The sequence below is a fragment of the Hypomesus nipponensis genome, chromosome 9 (genome assembly GCF_054491055.1).
Source record: "Hypomesus nipponensis isolate SF chromosome 9, ASM5449105v1, whole genome shotgun sequence".
Lineage (NCBI taxonomy): Eukaryota > Metazoa > Chordata > Actinopteri > Osmeriformes > Osmeridae > Hypomesus > Hypomesus nipponensis.
The window spans coordinates 19,488,690-19,512,061 of record NC_140369.1 but is presented as its reverse complement, the minus strand read 5'-3'; the positions used below and the strand labels follow the sequence as shown (position 1 = coordinate 19,512,061).

Below are 23,372 nucleotides of genomic sequence, written 5' to 3'. Positions count from 1 at the left end.
AAACCCCTCCACCGCGGTAAGGTGGTGACTCACGGAGGGGAAGTACCCATAGCGAAATAACGAAACGATATGCATACAGTCTGTGGGACTGTGACAAATACGGCTCAAGAAGCTGGCAATATACGTAATTCCCTCTGCTAAGAGCCTATATCTTTCAGAAAGATACTGATGAGGGAATGTGAAAGGGTTTTGTCAGTCTCTAAATGTTCTGTTTCTTTTGAGCGCACCTCTGACAATCTGGCGTACCAAGCTCCACAGGATCTTCTATGAACGGTGACAACATTATCGTCAAGAATGAGTTAGTGGGCGGGGTTTTTATACCGGTTGATCTCTGATCTCCCGACCTGCTCCCGACCAGGTTAGCTGTTCAGCATATGTTACCATGGCGATCTACCCCGGTAACAAGTGATCCACCGTCGTACAGAAAACCCTAGGTTGAACCTGAGGTTACCTCGCTAACGCCAAATCTTGATTTGTAATACAGGCCCCGGGTCTGAATTGGATCTGATAAATACATCCAAATTGAGCATGTTGAACTTGCTTTGTATTATAAGCCTCAGTAACAGTGCAATAACAAAATGTCAATAGTACATTGCAGCAAAAAGTCATACGATAGGTACAACATCAAACTACCACTGTATCAAAAAAACATAGTTTGAAATAATACAAAACGTTTGATATTTGGTATATATTGTATACATACATGCTATATATACACTGTGTGCCATACAGTATGTCACAGTATGCCATACAAGATCCTGGGTTTGATTGCTGCAAGGCCTGTTGGTGCTCAGGGGGACCTTGGTCTTCCAGGCCTTTCTGTGTGGAGTTTGTATGTTTTCCCCGTGCTCCCTTTTCTCAACAAAGAATCCCAACACAAGAACTTGCAGAACAGGCTGTTCTCTTATGCTGTCACAACATGGGCATGAGCACTTGGACTGGTCCCCATGTGTGAAATATTAATAGAAAATATTTAAGGTGATCTGATTCTGTTGTAAAAAATTCACAGAAATTAAATAGTATTGGGTGTGTCAGGTTTAAGGCAAGGAGTTTAGAATCAAATTAGTCTCGGTTATTTATTGTGAATCCCTCTTTCTTTATGGGTGTGGGTGTGTATGTGTTAGACCTGGCTGGTGGACCCAAGTGCACGAAACAAGCCAAGACACATGGCGTTGAGGTTCAGGGGGTGTATTGGGAGCAGACAGCAGGCAGGGAAGGCAGAACGACCAGGCAGGTCTTCACTGACCGTAAAGAAAAGTTAGCTCAGAGTTGAGATAGAGAAGTGATCTTTGAGTAATTTACACCAGCTACTCATCGGTCATGGTTGTTGGGTGTCCTACAAAGAACATCAATCTCTAGTCATGACGTAAAAATTCAATGAGTATGACACCAATAAAGTTCTAATTAAATTATAGATTTTTCAATACAAAGACTATTTGTAATTGTGAATTATGGGGATTTACAAGTCATAAGAAATCAAGTACCTATGTTTATAGATGACTATTGAGACATTGTACTTAACAATTGAATTTGCTTTAAATGATTGATTAAACACGATTGATATTATTGTATTAAAACATGTCAGTTTTAACAATTATTATATTGTTGTTTTTAGTTACACATTTTGTATATGGTAGCCTTAAAAATACAACATTACGATAAAGCCATAATACTGTCCCTAACCTCAAAAAATTGTACACATTCAGCAGTGTGAATCATGGTATTCTGAATTATTTATTGATATAAATGAAGGTAAACCTTTCATACTTAGTAACAACTCTCTGAAAACCAAATATCCCCATCTTGGTCAAACTTCATTTCAGATAGCCTTTGAGTACACGCAGTTGTATCATTCTTTACAACTAACACCAAAATGAACATTTGACCCCCAAACCATTGTTCAACAAAAGTTAATCAGTTCCTCATGAAATTGTGGGACATGTTAACTGGGTACAACCCTTTTGTTTGCACATCTTTGTTTAGTAAAATATAATTTGTTTGGTTCTTGCATGTTGGTTTAGATGTCTCATTGAACCTAGCCTGTTTATTTGTATTTACATGCACCTCTTTGCATGATGGGACATTTGGAAAAGTCATAACAAGGGCAGCATGTTCAGCTCAGGATTAGATGTATTTTTTGTTATGTTAGAACAGTGTGGAGACTTTCCGGTAAATAACTGCCCAGAGGCCGCAGATTGGTTTCACAGTTTGCAATATTGAAACTCAGGATTACTTGGCAGAAGAAAGGAGGAAGATCATTTCGATTGCTAACGATACCTAAAATAATCCCCATAATTTTACTTCAAACCAAATGTGTGAGGTCGAGACGTACCAATTTAGTCTCCGTATAGCATCATAAAGCAATTTTTAAATTATGATTGAAATTCAGTGTTTCCCTCAGATTAGAAAGGTATTTGTGGTGGGGGGTCGAAATAATTCCTTTGTTAACGATTAGTTAGACAGAACTTTATTATTAAATATGAATCCAAAATAATTCACACCTTCACAAAATCAACAACAACAAACAAATAATTTCTGCATATGCAGGTAGCAACGCTAGTGCTAAATAACTATTTAACTGGTCGGCTCCATTACGCCGGTAAGTAGCTAGCTCTTGAGCAGGGGCGGAGCCAATGGAGGAGCACGTAGTGGCACGTGTCCCCCTGGAATCTGATTGGTTCTTAGGTCCCCCCCCCCCTATTTTCATTGGCTCTGAATGATGTCAATCTCAATAAGAAAATATAGCTGCAAGCAGCGATGCGGGTTCCTCCTTAAAATGGCAAAATATTATAAACATGTACACTGCAGAAGATCGAGATTAGGACAACAAGAGAGCAAAACGACTTCATGTTTGGCCAAAAACAACTCCAGACTCTCAGTCAATGCACACCTAACTAAAGTCAAGTGGGCAACTGGGCAGCGTTCATATTCAGCTCATTGCAAGAATAGCCTGTGACGGTTTAGCAGCCGACTCTCTGGTCCCATTAAACTCCACAACATACACAATCAGGGTGACCAACAAGATTATATTAACTAACTAACAATAACATTACAAACATCTAACTGAACGAACACAACAACTGAAATCCCTCGCAAGGCTGTTGTAACCAAACTATTTTCCACAAGTCTTTGCGTTTTTGGACATGCCGCACTGCATGCTGGGTACCCAAGGGTGCTGACGCTGATTATCTAGCTGTGCTCTGACTGCGTGATATGAGTATTAGTATTTTGTCAGCTTTGGGACAAAAGTTAAGAAACGGTTGACATTTCAAGGTTAAATTGCATGAAATTGCGCATGGTATTTCAGAATGATGTCTGCCTGTTTAACTAAACAAGTCATCAAAATTATGTTATATAAACATATCGGCATTGTAAACACCTTTGTCTGCCACTGGCTTTTCCCTTTGTTCAAAAATAATCATGTCGACATAAATCCATGGTTGCCACAATTAAAGGAGACTGAAATGAACCCTAAATCTGAACTAATAAAAAATATTGTGAAAAATACTGTGATCATAACAAGAACAGATGGCTAAATACAGATTCACAAGCTGAAGTCACACAATTATGAGAATGCAATTCTGACTGCACTTAAAAAGTGCTGTAGTCAATATAGGGTACTGTCATTCTTTCTTAAGTATTAGTTGCAGGGTTGGGTATTTTTGATTCTGGTTCCATAAGTGAGTTCTCAAAACCTTTTAGATTCCTATAGAAAATGCTGAACCAATTGCTTTGAAAGCAAGTAAAGAAAAGTAAATTTCTATCAATGTTGAACATATTGAACTGATGAGAATAAGAAAATGAGAATATACGTGGTAAAACATTTTTTTCCCGTTGGGTCAGTGTTACAGGAACGTCTGGTTAAGCCAAGTCACGCTAAGCCCGACAATTAGTCTGACCCTGACCAGACTAGTTTCGCAGCCTAAGTTGCCATAGTAACCGAGTTCGAACTACGTTGAGCTAGCTTTATGGAACCGAATGAACTAGAAATGAGTCCGACTAACTGACATTAGTCTGGCTTATTCGGTAAACTCGCTTTATGGAACAGGCCTCAGATGGTGTGTGGATGGATGAGGGAGACGCAGTACCAAGTTATTAACGACCGTTGTGTTGTGAAGGCCAAAGTAAGTAATGCAATAACGTCTTTAACCGACCTAACCTTAACTGTATGATAACATTGCGATACTCAAGGTGTAGCCAAGTGACAAACGTGCGGAAGCAACCGTCCGAAGGCTCAACTCGGTTGCAAAAGACGAATTTCTCCCGGGTCTATAACACTTGGAAGTGTCGATCAGGTCATCATATATCTCTGGCCCCTGGATTGCAGGGCTTGACATTAACTTTTTGAGGCACTTGTCCTTTGGACAAGTACATTTACGTTTAATTTGTTTATGCACAAAAGTCACTTGACCCCGATACCTTTAAATAGCCTGACCAAGTGATCGAGCAAGTAATGGATAATGCCCGACGAGGTGTCCAATATCACCTGATAATTGACGATGCGGAGGCGGTTGCTTCCGCGGAGTCCATTATCAGGTGATATTGGACACCTCGAAGGGCATTATCCCGCTTATACCATGGTCACCTGCCAATTTTTTTTTTTACAATTCATGTTTTCAGGCGTTTTGCAAAAGAAATCTAAAGTTTTTTAACGTTAGCCAACTCTGATATTTTATAGTCCGCTCAGCTCATAGAACCAACACCGGCTTTCCCTTGGCTGAGCTATTAGCCTGAAAGCTAACATTATGCTAGCCAGATTCAGAGGCAATAACATTGTGTACGGTTGACAAACAGTAAATAGCAAATGGATGTGAGATGACCGCATCAAAGTTGACATTTTCTCCAAACAGTGATTATAATTTGACAGTATCTTTAAAAACAAGACTAGCCAACTATCGAGCCATGTCATTGTCCCCCCCAAAATCAAGATTTTTAAGAAGAAAATAATCGGCCATGTGTAGAGTTGCTGCTACTATACTGTCATGTTGGCCGCAGCCTGTCTGAAGTAGATTGACTAGCGAGGTGAATAGCGAATGGGATGTGAGATGGGCGGTTACGTGACACTGACACACGACATTCAGAAAAGAAACATTTTTCAAATAGGTGAAAATAAATATTGAAGTCACTCATTGTTGTAAATACAAGTCAGCTTGTTAAAGTCTTTCAAAATTGTAAATGGAGGCTTTGATGGTCACTGTTGTTATGGTTACTTATTTCAGATATTTTGTACAGGCTCCTGTGTAGCCAGCGGAATAATTTAGAACGGTAAAAAGACAGTTTTGCTGCAATGACGCAGTAGGTGTCCTTTATCACCCAATAATGGACACCCCTGCAGCCAATCAGAATTGAGTATTCACCCAGACCATGGTATAAGGCTGGCTAACAGAGGTTGCTTTCTCAGGCAAATGACGAATGAAACAGGCTCGGTTAAAGAAATCCGAGAAGCTGGCTATCTTCAGCAGGCTCGTAACTACAACAGGCAGTCCTCCCTTACGTTTTTGGGGTAGAATGGAGTGAACGGGCAAAACTAGGCTGGGTCAGGCAAAACTAGCCTGGCTAATGGAGGTCGCTTTCTCAGGCTTATGATGAATGAAACAGGTTTGGTTAAAGAAATCGGAGATTCTGGCTAGCAGGCTCGTATCTATAGGCAGTCCTCCCAGAAGTTTCTGGTGTAAAATGGAGTGAAATACAACATTGTGCACACTGCCAGTGAGCGACCCGAGTCTGACTGATGCTAACGTCAAAACGGGGACGCAGTCTCACTCAGATTGACAGTTTTATACAAATCACAAAAATAGTCGGACCAGCTGGCTAAAAGCAGAATTCCCATATCTCTTGAAAGCTGACCTGTTCGACTTTTTAGATGTAGAATTGACTGTAAAACTGTAAAATTATGAGCTTTTTGACATGACGTGAAGACATGGCTGCCGCCTGACTATGCGGTCTACTGGGCGACATTCTCACTCAAATTTCAAGACTTTCAAGATCCAAATCAAAATTAATATGACAGATCAATGGAGAATCGCTTTCTCTCTTAAAGGCTGTCCTCCTCGACCTTTGGACTTTTTAAATCTATTTGTGTGGTCCTTTTTGCCGTTTTAAATGCTATCCTTTCCCGGTTTTCTGCAACCACATTGCGCATGCAAAATTAGACTTGTTCTGGAATATAAAATACATGTAAGACATGTTGTTTCATAGCCTACTACGAGATCCTGCTCCATAATATTCAAATCTTACTCAAACATATTTCAGATACTTAAGCAACCACAGATTGACCTTAATATTGAACAATACAGTTTCTATTTTGTTGAAACCAGTCAGCTGCTCGCTTCTTTTGCTAGCGTTGTCTGCCATATATTACCAAGCGAATGCTGCTGCTGCTACCGCTAACCCTGCTGCTGCTAGCTGTGTGCTTTGCTGGCATGTGATAGTTTAGGCTGGAAGTACTCCAGTGATAACCGGATACTACAGATTTACCTCAATATTCAGGTCAATCTGTGGTATCTGAAGTATGTTTGAGTGAGATTTGAATATTATGGTGCAGGATATCGTAATAGGCTGAGAACATTAATTTATTTTATATTCCAGAACAAGTCTAATTTTGTGGATGTATACAGCAGTATAAATGAATGAATAAAACTCCCTCACAATTTAAATTGTGTTGCATCTGAACTTATATTATGCTATATGGACATTATCATCCAGCTAAGACTATTTGAAGTTAAGTTAACCATTTTAATATTATTTCAACAAAAAAATCATTTATTGGGGTACATTTTAACAGATTAAATAGATTAATTTGCGATTAATCACGATTAATAATATGAATTATTGCGATTAATCGAGATTAAATATTTTGATCGCTTGACAGCCCTAATATATATATTATTTATTTTCCCACCCCTAAGGATCCCTCAATATTTGGACTACATAGACAACGTCGGTGTCAAAAGGTTCGTCTTGATAGCGATTGTGTTGCTTGTATTTTTATTTACGTTCCATTGCACGGTTTAGGAGCTTATAATGTTTTTGTGGCAAAAAGTGCTTTGTGTGCACCAAGTGTGCTAGCCTAACATCACAATGTCAGCACACCTTAGTAACGACGCATATATACAGAGTTCTAGGAAGACAGACATATCACTATCAGTGAGCCCTCTGCAATGGTACGGTAGCTAAAAGTCTAGGAAATTTGAGGCTACTTTTCGCTAGGTACCTATGAACATGACTTAATCTGCAAGACAGATTAAGTTATTTTGGAGAGCAGTCTCACAAGCCCTACTTACCTGGCGTCATGGAGCAGACCAGCTAAATATGTATTTAGCACTTGTGTTGCTACCTGCATATACCTACAGCTGACATCTGCGCTCTGTTTTGCTCCTAGAAAAAAATACAGGGTGTTGATATTCACAGCCTGGAAACATACCCATCTGCAACCGACGCAAGCACACCCCACAATTTCCCCAGAAATTGTCCCCTCTCTAGTTTAGATTGTTACATTTCCCAGTTCATATTTCCAGATTTAGACATTGTCTGCAATAATTAGAGATGCTATTTCAGCAGAGATGAACACCAAGTTCCTGTTCTACACAGTGAGAGATTGTAATTTGCTGCATTATTGATTGGCCTTGCTGACCCTGAGGGTTGATGGGTAGCTGATTCTCTTATGGCACTCTGTCAGCATAACTTCCACTCTGGGTCCCAGGTGGAAGATAATTCTGACTAATCAATTTGAACTGGTTGGTGCAAACATACCTAGAAGTTAGAAATTGAGTCACAAATAATTACCTATAATATTTTCTACTTAGTGTTTAAGTATAAGTAGTAATTGTACATCACCCTATCATAAAACATGGGTACCTTGGTTGTGATATTTGTCTCAGTCAGACAAATTGAAAAGTTGAGTCAAGACTTTAAATTATGCATTATCTATGTCTATGGATGGGACATGAATTGGAAGCATCCAGTATAGTTAAAGTAAGATTATGCACATACTAAAAATAATTGGAAGGTAATTCTATTTGGAAGAGGTAAAGTAGGTTCTTGCCACAGTGTCAGACAAACAAAATATTATAGTAGAATTCAAATATAAATTTTTCCATCACAAAACAGGTGGCAAACTTTTTGATTACTGATAAAAGTAAATAGGACATCAGAAGAAACATTGGTTTGAAGAATCCATGTGGTAGGTTTCCTCTAAAAAGATGTTTGATATAAGTGAACAGACCTATTTATACATAACCACGGCAAATATACTGTATATGTTATACGACATATGGATACTATATAAAAATAAATATCCTGCATCAGAAGCATATTTTTACCCTCAGTGGAGAGGAAAGAAAACACCTGAAGGTGCAATGGTGTCTGCGGTAAAAGGAGAACATTTCCAAATTATTGCTATCGAACCTAGATGTGTCCCTGTCACATAACCCTATCATCTGTAGTAATGTAGTAATTGAACTTCTTAATGAAATAGGTGAACAGCAAGTCCGGACTTTCAACATGTCCCCTAAATTCTCATGTGTATTATATATATTTTTCATTTTTGTTCATGGTATTCATCATGCTGTTTATTTGTAGTAGTTCCTCATTTATGTGCATGTTATATTCTAGTTTAGTATAGGCTGATAAAATATGAAAAAAGTGTTAAACAATTATTCATTTTTTCAGGTACTACATGTATAAACATGTTTACATAAAATGTAAAGCATAGGGAACATTGTCAGTCTGTTATTTGCATTTGACAACTGGGTATTTAAAGGAATTTCATATGTGGCAGCCTTTAACTATTGCTTACACAACCATTCTCTTTTGTAAATCCACAAATGCCACAAAGAGATTAACAGATGGCTTCATTCTCTCTCTCTCTCTCTCTCTCTCTCTCTCTCTCTCTCTCTCTCTCTCTCTCTCTCATACAGACCTATCACTCACTCACTCATTTATGCACTCACTCACTACCACACACACACTGGTCTACAGTAAAGGATCAAAAATACATAACTGTGGCCTCTGGTGACATTTTGTACATGAAGCCCTTACTACTGATTTATGCTCTCAAAAGGCCCCAAAAGTTTCCAGTTCAGTGGGCGGGAGACTGAAGGAACCAGGGAATTTTGTCGTCTATACATGTTGTCTTTGCACTTCCATTGTTGTGACAACAGCTTTTCCAGTTTTTCACGATTGCTAAAACACTAAACCCCATTCTCTGAATCAAATGGTCAGTGAACTAAACAAATTTGTCAAATCAGACACTCTTTTGGCAAAACTCTAAACACATTCTCATTCACTAAACACATTTTGCACTGTGATGCACTTGTGCTGCAAAATGGTAAACACAGGGGGCAAACGGCAAACTACAACACAGTCGTCATCTGTAAAACACAATGACTCAAAATTGTTCACACTTGTTTCTAATTATGTGATTACCTAAACCAATTGCCCAGAATATAAGCCAATTCAGAGTGGCACAGGTGTGTAGGGTGGATGTAAGAATGGTTGGAAACAATCTGAGAGGCAGAGGCAGAGGAAGAGTAAGAGGAGGACGACGAGCAGGACGAGGAAGACCAAGAACAAGAGCAGTCATTTCAGATGATATTCGAGCAACAGTCATAGACCGTGTTCTTGTTCATGGTATGACAATGAGGGAAGCAGGCCTATGAGTTCAACCCAATTTGAGCAGATTCTCTGTGGCCACCATTTTCAGGACATTCAGAGAAGAAAACAGGTAAATGTTTTTTTTACATATTTCAGTAATTGAAAGTTTACTGTATTCATTTGAGCCAGTATATACCTTTTTTCAACAGAAAAATTACTGGGGGGGAAATAACCTTTCTTTACCATACATTTTACACATAGAATGTAATATCCATTACGATTTACACTATACTTTACTGTATGTAATACTGAAAGTGCATTTTCCCTTCTTGTAGAATTGCAAGACTACAACATGCGGGTGGAAGGACTGGTATGTTCTCCCAACAGCAAGAGGCTCTCATTGTTGATATGGTCCTTCAAAACAATGCAATCCGCCTGCGTGAAATACAGGAAAGAGTTATTGAAGACAATGCTAACTTTGAAGGAATCAACAGTGTCAGCCTTTCGACCATTGATCGTGTCCTCCAACGCAACAGGCTACGCATGAAGCAAGTGTACAGAGTACCCTTTGAGCGCAACTCAGAATGGGTCAAAGAACTACGATATAAAGATGTGACAATATGTACAAGTAAGTGTACACTCAGACACTTTCAGCTCTGATGCTTACAGTACAATGCTATCCTACTAGCCAACCGTTACTGTAAACTGCACTTTATACTATTGTAGGCTATGTAAATACTGTAAGGTGTGTATTCAAAGACACTTGAAGTTTGTCTTTCTGTATCACTTACATGTACTACTGTAAACTAATTACTGTATGTATCCTTTTTTACATGTGTAGAGAGTGTTTGAACTGGATTCCATGGAAAGGCCCCATGAATGCATTTTCGTTGATGAAGCAGGGTTCAATCTGGCAAAGAGGAGAGGGAGAGGCAGGAACATCATTGGCCAACGTGCCATCGTGGGAGTCCCTGGCCAGCGTGGTGGCAATGTCACCTTTTGTGCAGCCATAAGTAACCGTGGGGTTCTCCACCATCATGCAACCCTGGGGCCATACAACACTGAACATCTTTTAACATTTCTGGGTGGTCTTCGGGATGTTCTGCTTGAGCATGAGCACCAGGATCATCAGCAGGCAGTGCATCCTGTGTATGTGGTGGTTTGGGACAATGTCAGCTTTTACCAGAGTGTACGTGAATGGTTCAATATCAACCAGCAATTCTTAAATGTTTTCCTTTCACCATACAGCCCTTTTCTAAACCCAATCGAGGAATTTCTCTGTGTGGCGGTGGAAGGTCTATGACCGAAACCCATATAACAGGGTAAATCTTCTAGAGGCTATGGAATTGGCCTGTGGTGACATTGGAGTGGAATGTGGTCAAGGCTGGATCCGACACACCAGAAGGTTTTTCCCCCGTTGCCTGGCATGGGACAACATTGCCTGTGAGGTGGATGAAGTCCTCTGGCCAGACCCAGCACAAAGACACAACGCTGAGGCCGAACACATTGTTTAAAACAGACGTTTCAGTTGCACATGAGTTTATTAATGCTTTTCATTTAGAATTCTTTGACAGTACTAAGTGATGGTTACTATAATATTTTCTTTATTGCAAATGGGATTTACGTACTATGTATACAATAAAAAACAACATTTTCTTTAACAACATGCCCTGGATGCTGTGTTCTCCATGTTTTTGTGTTGTGTCTAATGGTTGCTACAGTGTTTATACATTGATGGGTTGTGTTTATGATTTCAACGTTAAATGGTTTAGGGCGAGCGTTTGATTTTGCCAGAAGAGTCAGAGGTTTTGGAAATTGAGTTTGAATATTTGGTTTTGTGTTTACAGTTCTGAGAAAATGGTTGACTGTGTCAAGAAATGTGTTTTAGCAATCATGAAAAACTGTAAAAGTTGGAGACCTATCTATATCTTCTCCCTTGGATAAACATGGCTGAATACTGTGTCTTTGCAATATAAAGCAGTTATATTGTAGAAATAAAGGAAACATTACTAAACTTAACATATGGTCTAAAATTGTTGTTACTGTTATTGTTGGAAAAAGCTAATCGCGCGTGTAGCCAAAATAGAAATGAAAAGCTTTGACGCAACATACGACACTAAAGGCCTCATTTACTAACAATGGCGCAGTTTAACCTGCGTCTGTTTTTGCGAGTTCGGTATTAGCTCCCGCTATGCTTCCTAATTTTGGGCCTCATTTACTAACATTGCGACCACAGCTTAATCTGCGCCTTTGCCCAACCGCAAATAGCGGACAGTGTATTTCTGCATTTTGTGTGGTATTTATTAAACCAGATCCTCGTCAGGCAATCAGCTCCTTACTCCGCCCTTTAGTGTAAATTAGCGTGCCGTTTAAAATCGGGAGAAATTGCCTGCATGTTACTGCCACCATGGGTGATTCGAGGAAAAAAAAAAAGAAGGTTCAGCGAACAGGAGATACACAGTGGCAGTGTCAGTGATATCGGGGCCCCAGGCAAAGACAGTCATGGGGCCCCCTTAACTCCTATTCTTACTATTTTCAATCCATATAACAATTAATAACTAGAGAGGGTACAATTTCTGGGGAAATTTAGGGTATGCTTGTTTGCGTCGGTTGCAGGTGGGTCAGTTTTCCCTTCTAGTGATATTTTCAAGCATTTAGCCTACTCATATTGCATAATTCATTAAGAACACCCTTTCAAAAAAGCGAACCGCCTTTGAAATAAGCGAACGCCCTTTGGAACAAGCTACTGTAACAACGTTGTCACTTGCAGTATTTCAGATGGAATTGCGGTTCAAACAGTACCGTCTGTAAACTGAAAATATGCCCCCCAAAACGTAAATACGTTTGATATTAATTTAGGGGACATGTCTAATTCAAAAGAAGTTTGTTAGAGGCAAGCTAGTTGCTATTGCTAGCCACACTTCACTGATTGTTTGGAAGCGCCGGAAATGAGAACGTTTCTTAAGACATAATGAAGTTTAGCCATAGCTGTCGCATTGAAGGCAGTAGCCTACTACTACACACTGCCAGTGGGCGAGCCGAGTCTGACTCTGAGGCTAACGTCAAAACAAGATGCGGTCTCACTCAAATTCCAAGTTTTACACAAATCACAAAAATATGCTGACCCGCTATCTGTCTTCGCAATCGCCATATCTTTAAAACTCCGCTCTCCATTTTGATGTAGAATTGACCCTGGTACGAAATTAAGAAAATACTCATCAGATGCAGATCGACAACACTGTTGTCAACACTGTTGTTGCTGCCGCAATCGCTATTGGGGCTCTCACGTAACAAACAAATCAAAGTTTTTACAGCAACCTACATTAAAATCTCACCACCTGGCTGTCTTCACTATAGTCATATCGTCGTAACATTTCCCTCTCTGTTTTTCGTGTAAAATTGATCTATAAAATATCTAAAATACTACTATGAGGCTTTCTAGCATGGCTGCCGCCTAAAAGATTAGGCGGTTTCTCAACAAAGCCCAATGGTTGGACATTTTTGGGGGTGGTATTTTTCACTCATAATCCAAGCTCCAACTTGCGTGCTAGAACGTCTTTATCACGTTCTATCCATGCGTCGTTGCTGACGTGTGTTGACGTGGTGATGTAGCTAGTACAGAGTACCCTTCGTTGACTAAAGGCACTTATTGCCACAAATACGTTGTATCCTCCTAAACTGTGCAACAGAACGTAAATCCCAATACAAGAAATTAAATCGCTACCAAGACGAAACTTTTGACACCGACGTTGTGTATATATATGAGAGATAACAATGGTTTGTGCTCACCGAAGGCAAGCACACCCCAATAACCAGAGAGGGTACAATTTCTGGGGAAATTGTAGGGAGTGCTTGCAAGCATCGGTTGCAGATGGGTCCGTTTATTAACTGTCACTCTTACAACTGATATTTCTGTATATTTTATATAAAAATGTGTACTTAGCCTACTATTTATGAAGATTGCATATAATTTAAAGCATACATTTGCATTTGATGCTGCTCATTTACATTAAAATTAATTTAAAATACAAAAAGGGAAGTGTAGAATGAAATGGTTGTCTTTTCATTTCCCCTGCAAGAGGGAATATTGATAAGCTAGCTATAGCAGCCTCAGTTAAAAAGTTGGATCAAACGAAGATATTGGGCAATCCGGTGTAAAACGGTCCAAACCTCAATGACTCTATGTTACCTTAACTAGGGATGCTCCGATCTGATCGGCACCGATCCATAACGGTTTTGATCGGAGTTCTCAAAACGGCCGATCAAACATGGCCGATTAGATGACATAAAATCTGCGAGAACTACTATCAGAGACGTTTCAATAAAACTTTATAGGCATTTCAAGCCGCCAATGGTAATAAATTATTCTTTAACCTTTAGATGTGTGAGTTCTAAATATTTCCGACGCTTCCACCAGAGTTATTTTTCCAAAACGGAAGCTAGCTAGCTTTAGTTAGCCTCCGTTACCCAGCAACCTAGCGTAATACTCATACCAATGCTACAACCTGCTAGTGTTACTTGTTAACCTCCTAATTGTAAATTTGAAGCCATACTAGCGTTTATCATAGTTTTTGTCAGTGTTGGGTGTAACGTGTTACTAGTAACGTGTTACTGTAATTAAATTACTTATCCACTGAAAAAGTAAAGTAAGGGATTACTGTTCATTTTTACTTAATTTAATTACAGTTACTTACTTGCGTTACATACCTATTGTAAATTAGTCAAACAGTTCTGTATAAATCAATATTGAATTAAAATCTAAATGTATCGTTTAAGGGTAAAAGTGAACACTGCCTCTTTAAAATCGTTAGCTGTAGTGCAGTTGCAAGGGAGACGCAGCATAAACGCGGGCTATAGCAGTTTGAAGTGGAAGATTTCGAACATTAATGTCAAGTGCAAGTTATGTCGTGGGGAGCTAGCACAAGTAACCTACTGAAGCACCTCATAAGGCAGCATTGACGAACAGTTGAGTGATCCATGTTCATCAGAATCAGAAAGGGTTTTAATCGCCATGAAAGTTTGCACAGACTAGGAATATACTTTGGCATCGACAGATAACACCTCAGCAACACCTGTTAAGCAGGCAAATCTTGATTTTATATTGCCAGTGCAGAAAGTGTATGAAGGTGAGCTTAAAAAAATTATTGCAAACTAGATTGCAGGAAGACATGCTACTGCTGCGTATAGTAGTGTAGTATGGGGTGTGAGGGGAAGCCTGCCTTTACACAAATAGAATAAACGCTCTGTTGGTATCTTTGTTGATACTTTTGGGGAAGGTTAAGACTTTTAATTGATTCGTATTTTCATTATAGTTATTATTGATCATATAGTAATTTTATGTAGTCTTTCAAGGGCACCGGCGGTTGCCTACTTTGCCTAATGGGTATAGTCCGCTAGCCTGGTCCTAACCAGACCCTCGTACATTTCATTTGTACAGAGAGTCTGGGATCTCTCCATTGACAAACGTTAACTTCCTTGAAGGCGGGTCCTCTGTTGAAGTTTAAAACTATTGGATCCGCCCAGAGCCACTCTGATTTGCCATAACCAATTGCAAGCGTTCGCCTTAGCCAACTCCTTCACCACTACTGTAACGGAGCTAGCTGCCATAGCTGGAAAATCAAACTTTTCCCGAAACCCCGTGGGGAGGAGGGCCACAACATCATGGCCACCAACAAAACTCAGCAAGGAATGTTCTTGCTCTGGCTTTAACCTATAGATATTCGGCAGCGTTGCTGCCACAACCGCAGAATAGTTTCGCTCGCATCTTTCTCCGCCGCCATTACTGAACTACTCAAACTAGTGCATGATATTAACGTCATCGTTCTCAGCCACTCCCTCTGTTCGCTGATTGGACTGACAAAAAATGTGTTTCTAGAAACCGACTTCAGAGACTAGCTCCCAGACCTAGTACAGAAGCAAAATCCAAATTGAGCGGAAGTACGTAGGAGGGCAGAGCCAGGCTAATAGTTCGCCCCTGGACATAAAAATATTTTGCTTGTCTGCCAGCCCAACTTCGCCCTGCCCACAAAAAAAATTGGTCGGGAAGTTGGGTCTGGAGGGTCTCGTATTGTGAACAATTATATAAAACCAGGATCTGGGCGGAGAAATGAAATTGCCAGGGCAGGCTTTATACGATGATGGACAGATGATCAACAGTAACGTAATCAACAACGTCACGAAAGAGGCCTTGGGTTGAATTTGTTTTCAACAAACAACGTATTACGTTGCTTTGATTAGTTGTAGGTCTATCCAATTGAGCGAAGAGGCATTTGTTTTACGAGTTCGGTTGAAACACGCCCCATAGTCACAGCCCAACGGAGAGTTTTCAGACTCATATTCTTTCTAGAATTATGAGTATGACAACGTCAGGTTCACAAAGTTACAGCTAACATTAACATGTTACAAGGAAGAAATACAATCTCTTTGCGGCACACACCCACTTTCCCTTATACCCTCCCAACAGGTAATCTGGGCGTTAAATATTTAGAGTCAAACTTGTAAAACAAATCCCACCCAAATTTGGGAGGAGTAGATGTAATTCTCTGGAAAACCCCTTAGAAGTCTATTACCATAAGACTTAAAACAACAGTTTGGGGTTGACAATAACCTGACGTTATCATATCATAATTCTAGTCAGAATATGAGTCTGAAACCTTTCTGTTGGGCTGTGAGTATGGGGCGTGTTTCAACAAAACTCGTGCCTCTTCGCTCAATTGGATATACCTACAACCAATCAGAGAAACTAGTGTGTTGTTTGTTTAAAACGAATTCAACCCAAGCGCTCTTTGGTGACGTAGTTGATTACGTTACTGTTAAGGCCGATTTATATTTCTGCGTTTTTACGCGCACGCACACAGGTAACGCCCTCTCCGTCAAGGAACTCCCTCTCCGTGCCCTCGCAGAGCCCCTCGCAGAGCTCTGCGTGCACCTGACTAAAGGTGCCAGTATGGTATTCAGACTCCGTTACGGATGGGCGGGCCGCCGGATAGGACGGATTAATTAGCATTTCTGTTGCCTTTATGGTTCTCCGAAGGCTAAGGGTGCTGAAAACAATTCACCGCCAGAACAGTAGGTGGAGAAGCGTTTTTTTTTCTTCGAAAACACGTTGCTTTGTTGCGTCTTTGTAAGTTAGAAATCGTCGTTGTTTATCTCCCACCTCTCATCACACGTGTGACCCTCCTACCAGGGGCCTGTACTACGAATCAAGATTTGGCGTTAGCGAGGTAACTTCAGGTTCAACCCAGGGTTTTCTGTACTACGACGGTGGATCACCGGGGTAGATCGCCATGGTAACACATGCTGAACGGCTAACCTGGTTGGGAGCAGGTTAAGTTGGAGATCAGAGATCAACCGGTATAAAAACCCCGCCCACTAACTCATTCTTGACGATAATGTCGTCACCGTTCATCAGCATCTGAATTAAAATGTGACGAGAAATGGGCAGTGTACTTGCTGAAAATGTGCTTATTTTATTGATGAAATGGTTCATTTGTTCATCTGCTCCGACCTTTCGATAACCTAGCTAGCATCGCAGTGCAGCGTCATCTACTGTTCTGGCTGTGAATTGTCCGACTCCGTGCGTGCGTCTGTCCGTTAACGGAGACGCAGAAGTATAAATCGGCCTTTATACTACTCCAACGGCTCTGCGTGCTGAAAGCAATTCACAGCCAGAACAGTAGATGACGCTGCACTGCGATGCTAGCTAGGTTATCGAAAAGTCGGAGCAAATTTACAAATGAACCATTTCATCAATAAAATAAGCACATTTTCAGCAACTACACTGTCCATTTCTCGTCACATTTTAATTCAGATGCTGATTTACATGTACTGTTTAGCTGAAATAAGAGTTGTAAAAACGTACAACAATGGCGGTCAAAGGATTCTGTTCTCTTGTTGGTCACGGCAACCCCGCCCCCCACCCCTGACGCAATACGGACCAATCATAGCCAAGGGGTATCCGTAAAAAGACGCACGGACAGACGGATAGTCAGGAAAATCAGGAGGCGCACGCAGAGCTCTGCGAGGGCTCTGCGAAGACACGCAGAGGGCGTTTCTTGAAGGAGAGGGCGTTCCCCGTGTGCGTGTGCGTAAAAACGCAGAAGTATAAATCGGCCTTTAGAGAATTGATAACCGCCGTCGTAGTACCGCTTATCGTGACTGCGATTGTTAGGCTTCGTGTAGCCGGGTAACTGAATGTAATCCAGAGCATGTTGATCTTGATTCGTAGTACAGGCCCCAGCTGTCACTAGTCAGACGAAACGATATAGACAAGGCTCTGGTTTAGTGAATTCATTTCTCCACCACCAAGTGTATAATCCAATGTGAAAAATTATAAACAAAAAGACTGATATTATGGAAACAAAAAGATCCATACAAACTGTATGTACAGTCAAAACTACAATGTACTACTCTAGGTCACTAAACTGTGGCAGTCAGTGCACAGACAACAAACTCATGTTTCTGAATTCGCTAGAGTAGAGCATAAACTAGCTCACAATAAACGTTCTCTCCAAGCAGTTCTCATCACAGACGTCTTTCAAGAAGACGACCTTAGGGAAAACGCCTTTCTGTCGAAGTCGTCAGCGTCGTCGTCCAGTGTTTATGTACCTCCTCCCGGTTTTCCTCATACACAGTGAACGATGGCAGCAAACAGAGAAAGACTGTTGATCGAAATGATGTCGTAGCGGACCAATCACGGCCAAGGGGTATCCGTCGCTGTACAGCACGGCATGACGGATCGACAGGAATTTCAACGGTGCACGGGAGAACTCTCCGAGGGCCCCGGAGACAACAGGAGAGGGCGTTCCAGGGCGTTACATGTGTAGGCCCTTCCCTTGTGTCCGTAATCGTGAAGTAAAGAGTACCATATAACGGCCTTCACACTTTTCCTGACTCTCCGTCTGTCCGTCCGTCATTTTACGGATACCCCTTGGCTGTGATTGGTCCGTATTAAGAACCGCTTGCGTCAGGGGCGGGGTTGCCGTGACCAACAATAGAACAGAATCCTTTGACCGCCATTGTTGTAAGTTTTTACAATTACAAAATATTTCAGCTAAACAGTACATGTAAATCAGCATCTGAATTAAAATGTGACGATAAATGGGCAGTGTTGTTCCTAAGAATGTGCTTATTTTATTGATGAAGCGGCTAATTTGTAAATTTGCTCCGACTTTTCGATAACCTAGCGAGCATTGCAGTGCAGCGCTATCTACTGTTCTGCCAGTGAATTGCTTTCAGCACGCAGAGCCATCGGAGTAGTATCAATTCAACTACTCCGTCCGACTCCGTGCGTGCGTCTGTCCGTTAATCGAGACGCAGAAGTATAAATCGGCCTTTAGTCATCTGTCCATCACTGTATAAAGTCCGCCCTGACAATTTGATTGGCCCGAACAGCTCCTATTCGGACATATACTTTTTCCCAAAACTATCAGCCCCGCGACCTACCGACTACATTTTGGGTTTGGGTTACGATCATTTTAACAAGACACTTAGAGCTTCAGATAATACATTTAGGCCAGATAAAAGGCTTCATCTTGTTAATATACCTCAAAATACCTTGTAATGTGTGTTGGGCTTTTGTATTAGAATTCCATCACCCTCCAATCATTTTTTCATGAAAGATCCACCTTAGATTTTAGCAATGCAGTTCACGTGTGTAAATTACACCTGAGGCCAAACCGAAATGTGATGACTTAATCGGGGTCAAGGGGTAACGCTTTCAAATGCATGAGATCAAGCTGCTTTCATTTCATGTTCCCATGCGTTGCCCAAGGCCTGCTCTGTATAAGCCCTCCGAGTGATAAATGTGAATAAAATGTTTACACCTCAGACAGCATTCCCCCACAGGAAATGAATCTGAGCTCAACCTGTATTTACTGAAATGCCAAATCCATCCTGTGTATTTTATAGGGGCCCTCTTTTCACAAAAATGTCTAATGTCAAGGGACATAGTAAACATAAACTCTAATCTTGCTTCAACCTGTCTCCCAGGTTTTCACTTGAGATTAATCAGCTATGAAGATAGTTCAAATAAGAGTGCAATTGAATTGAATATGTAATTGTTGTTATCTCTTAGATTAATTAAAAACTATTTTGGATATCAAATTAACATGAATTCAATTTGTGTTGAAATCCAAAAACAGCTTATTTCTGCCAGACACTGTGTGTGCTTGTAAGGATTTATTTCTGTTTCACCTTAAGTCCCCCATTCTTTTTCTTCACTCACAGGTTTCTATTAAACAAAATCAATGCAGAGATGGATCTCTGCTGCCAATACATACACCAGCCACACATCACATTCAACTTCAGAGAGGACCAAGATGTTAGAGTAGATTTGAACCTCAAATAGTCTGGCACACAATACCCACAGCTCTGTACTGTCTGACATTCATGGAAGTGTATGGGATGGCCTGAGAAAATCAATGAGTACAATACAAATCTTTGACGAAAAAAATGTGCGTATTGGAATCACTGTGACCGTTTTTATGGGCACACGGTTTTCTTTATTCAACTCATGGAAGGGTGGTTTATTGTTGTGGCTGTATTGAATTTCTGTAAAGTGTGCAGTCACACTCCAAGACGGGGTTTGACCTGTGAATATGGTATCAGTCTTCTCCTACAACTCTTACCAGTCATCAATTGCTCCTAGTTAATCATGGGCTCCGCTGACTGCAAACAATTGTAGTTCATGGACAAGCAATGAATGAGCTTTCAGGATTAAGAGAGTCTTGGTACTTGGTTATTCATTGCTTTACTGTGTTCAACAGACAGTTTTGGGAAACACTCAAGTCAAGAAATTGGACAGATCATTAAAGGCTACAAATTGTGTCTGTTCTTGTACGTTTCATTGCCTGCTTGAGCAAACTTATTACAGTTAGTGGATTCAAAAATGAATATGGGGACTACTTAGTCGGTGATATTTTGTCAATATTACAGTCAGCTGTATTTTTCAACTACAATACATATATTTAACATCTAGTTTATTTCATAAACTGAAGGTTGCTGTATTTTATATTATTGGAAATGTTTCTGGTTTTTCCATCATTTGGTTTAAATTAATTCCAAATAGAGCAGTTTCGCTTTCTACTCAGCATCACATTCACCATTGTCTAAAAGATAAGCTGGACCACACTGATAGACCATTACAATACTATCACAATACAAACAGTTTGTCAAAAAGCCTCACAAAGTTACATTTGAAATGAGAACCAATACAATTATGTTTACTTAGCTCTACTATTGTCAGTACTTTTCACTCACTTCAATCAATTAGAAATACCGGGCCAATCAATTACACTCATGCTGTTCGAACAATTGATCCCCAATCTCTGTCCAAAAAACACTCCCAACATAGGCTCTGTGACTCCCTATTCATGTGTAAACCTTTGGCTTCCTTTCCTCTTAAGCCAAAAACCAAAAGGTGTAGCTCTGTTTCTACCTCATTTTCTTCTCCAGCACACAGGTATGAGTGATCCTGTCATCACTTAATGCTGTGACCAAAAATAAATATACAACCCATTGCAACATCTTATTCATTATTCATAACCAGAGTAGACTCTTTCCCAGTGGACTCAATTGAAAGCTAAGAAATGACATGCTTGTGTACACCCAGGACTCATTTGAGCAGCCTCTCCAACTGTCCCTGCATTGCTGAAATGTATGCAATAGAATAAGAAGAGGGACAATCCCGCAACATTTTGAAGTAATAAAGATATTGGCTCCATTTGCTGAACTAGTGAATGATTTACATATGCAATTAATTATGTATAGTAGCGCAATCAAGTCTGCATTGAAAATTGTCAATGCAAATTAAAATTGTCAAAAAATGTTTCCTCACTTTTAAGATAAGGACAATATTTTTCTGCTACTTTAGTCTATCTGCAATAGTCACGCTCTGATCATTCAATGTTTTTCATGCCACCAATGGTGCATTTGCATCTTTTCTGCAAAAGGTGACACAAAGCAGGCTTCGAAGGTTTAGGGTGTGTGTAGAGGACATGTCTGGAGGATATTAAATTTGTATCATTTCATGTCTTTAACCAATGCCTTAACTTATATCCTAGAACCTTAGGAAGTACTGCAGCGCCTTTGCGGTTCCTTTTGCACCCAGGGTCTTCCGAGTTATGGTTTACAGAGACTTTCATCTTTTCTTGGATTCATGGACAAAAATGTCTGCTCTCAGCATAGCTACAGTTCTTGTTGTGATAACCATCCATACCAACCTTGGCTGTGCGATCCACCTCTGCTTTTGCTACTTTAATCTCATCAAATGTGAAGCTAAAAGTAACCCTACATTTTACAGTTTATGTCATAGGATCTAATAAAAAAAATGTTACATCTGCAGTAACGGAGTGCACTTGTGTAAAGCCTTAAGCTTTTGAACTCAAACTTCCATGAGCACTTCCGCTTTACAGTGCTTAACCTCCACTTGATAGCTTTGTAGAGCAGAGAACTGGAAATAAAATCGATCTTTCTATGGGGTACTGTCTGAAATAACATGTTTATATCCTATTGATAGGTAATGGTAACAGAATCATTTTGAAAGATGTCATCATAGGTCATAAGCAACAGGGTACCAAAACCCATCTCTGTTTCTCCTCAACAGTCAGTAACCCAAGTGTGTAACCCAGCCCATATTGTCAGGTCAATAACATATAAGGAATATGGCACTCTGAGTCAACGTTTTGAAAGATTGGATCTACATTTTGCAATGCTTGCAAGACTAGGCTAACTGATTTCCAAAGTGAAATTGAAAAATTCTCGGGAGCATTTAAGAATAAATTGAGTTAAAAGAACATATAACTCTATAGGGGTGCAGAAAAAACAATGGTCAACAGATATTGTTAAACTGAATTGTGTTTGCAGGGTTAACTCCAACACAATTAAAAAACCATGTGGAGACTACAGATCTGTCCAGAGACCCAGGTATTTTGTAAGAACTGGCACTGAAAACTAACTTTTAAAGACTTACATTTAAAGTAAAAAATCAACTTATTTGATTAAACTAAGTTAATGGTAAACTACATTGTGGCACAGTTAATCTTTAATTGCTTCTGAAATATATCAGACGTTTGTTGTTCGATACAACGACGACATAATCAATTACATTTGGCAAGACTGCAACAAGTTTAAATAGTTCATAATAATAATTACTAAATAAAAACTGATTGTGATTTGACTAAATACACATGGAAAATAATCCCCCTTTTCTGAAATCTTCATATTTTTCTCTCTGGGTTTCTGAATGAAATGGATCCAGGACAGAGATGTATTGCAATTAAGCACAGACCACTGTGGAGAGTAAGATGCCAAACAACCAATGGTCTCCGTCTGTCCTGACAGAACTCAATCGATTCCATCAGACTGTCTTTGTGTTTAACAGTATATGGCCACCCTATCCTGAATGAATCTAGTTCAATCCAAGTGAACCCTACACCCTTTAAACTGGTACTGACATTGCTGTGCTTTCTGCTATCAGTCTCAATCCTTAAGGAGCTCGGCAGTGATAACAAAAGAGAGTGTATGTCACAAGCCATGTGACACTTTGGGAGGCATTAAATTGTTTTCAGTGGAGAAAGAGGGGGATCTTTAACCATAAATCAATTACTTTTGATTATACAATAACTTGGCTTTTGAGGACAAGCTCTATTCAATGCCAAGGGCGAGCCTGGCACCTCTGTAACCTTGCATGTTTGTGCTTGTTCTACTCAATGAGTGTACCATTGTTGAATTGGTCATGTTGGGATATTATTTTGAAAATGTTAGAAATCTGTACTGAG

At 40.1% G+C, this 23,372-nt stretch overlaps 1 pseudogene; it reads left to right on the top strand.

The window, feature by feature from the left end:
• The first annotated feature begins 4,453 nt into the window (after positions 1-4,453).
• On the top strand, positions 4,454-11,238 carry LOC146273419 (uncharacterized; annotated as a pseudogene).
• The last annotated feature ends 12,134 nt before the right edge of the window (positions 11,239-23,372 follow it).